The sequence below is a fragment of the Protopterus annectens genome, chromosome 8.part0 (assembly GCF_019279795.1).
Source record: "Protopterus annectens isolate FY-2018-M chromosome 8.part0, PAN1.0, whole genome shotgun sequence".
NCBI classification, from domain to species: Eukaryota; Metazoa; Chordata; order Ceratodontiformes; family Protopteridae; genus Protopterus; species Protopterus annectens.
Genome location: NC_056741.1, coordinates 1,904,409,946 through 1,904,411,367, shown reverse-complemented (window position 1 = coordinate 1,904,411,367; position 1,422 = coordinate 1,904,409,946).

Genomic DNA, 1,422 nt, shown 5'->3' with positions numbered 1-1,422 from the left:
ATATCATATATTCCTTAGGATTCCATTTGTAATTGTCATTTGTTTTGAAATGAGTTTCTTGAAGGAAGACAATTTGTGCTTTGTTCAGTTTTAAATATTTCAGTAGATTTGATCTCTTGCTAGGATTGTTTAAGCCATTGGTATTTAAAGATAATAAAGTTAAATCCAACTTAGGTTATTTAGACTATGTACAAAGTGCAGAAGGAGTAAATCCGGAGTTGATCAAAAAGCCGGTTTTATTATTGTGTGTTTTTGGCGCTATAATAGGCGTTCATGATTTAATTGTGTGTTTTTGGCATGCTTCTGGACATTTATTTAATAAAACCGGCTTTTTGATCAACTCCGGATTTACTCCTTCTGCACTTTGTGGATTTATTAGTTGATTTTGTGCAGAGTTCACAGTATATTTTACGTTATTTATTTAGACTATGTATTTTTTGTTTTATTGCGACTATTAAACATTTTCCTCTGATAACTATAAAGTATATGTTTGAGCTTTAAAAAGAAATTATCAGTTTTATATTTTGAGTGTTTACCAATAAAGTAATGTTTTGGTCAGGCATACTAAAAATGTTTTTGTGAAATAAATTTAAATTAATACATGTTAATAAAACTAAGATCCGCACTAGCCATGGAATGAAAATCATTCCTAATCTGATGGATAAACCTAAATCCATCAGATTATCACCCATACCTTGACAATCCAGAACATCTGAGCTCCATAAACTGATTTATCATATAGAGAATATTTGCAATAGGAATAAGCAATATTTATATTATTTTGAACAGATATAGTACTATTGTAGATTAGACAGAATTCTAATACAATATAAATGTTTACTTATTGTATAAGCAATTAATATTTACATGAAAGGCAGATGACAAGCAATTCAATCATAGTAAAGTAGGATGTATCATATATAAAACCTCAGTAAAAGATTATGGCACACAGTTATTTAACATATTCACCCTTATTGAGGAAGTTTTTCAAAACTTATTACTTAATATAAATAGATGGTAATAATATTTATACCTAATGTTTACAATACAATGTATTTTACTGGATATATCAAAAGTCATATTTCATTGTTTGCCAGCATTTAAGTAATCACTTTGTTTGTTGCTAACTTACTTAAATCATCAAGTTTGTTTTATGTGAACATTGATGAAAGTTAGTACATTTTAATTATCAGTGTATCCCTCTTCCCCCCATTTCCTACACATGCAGATTTTCATATCTGTCATTTCTTATTATAAAATGAGTGAAATTATAGGGTAAAAACAACAAATTCACTTATTGTGATTAATGATTACAAATTCCCTTTCCATATTCATAAAATTGCCATTTTATGGCATATACTGAAAGTTTTTAGATTTAAATGGCAACATTCTATTTTGTATAATCAGCAAAGGTTAAACTGA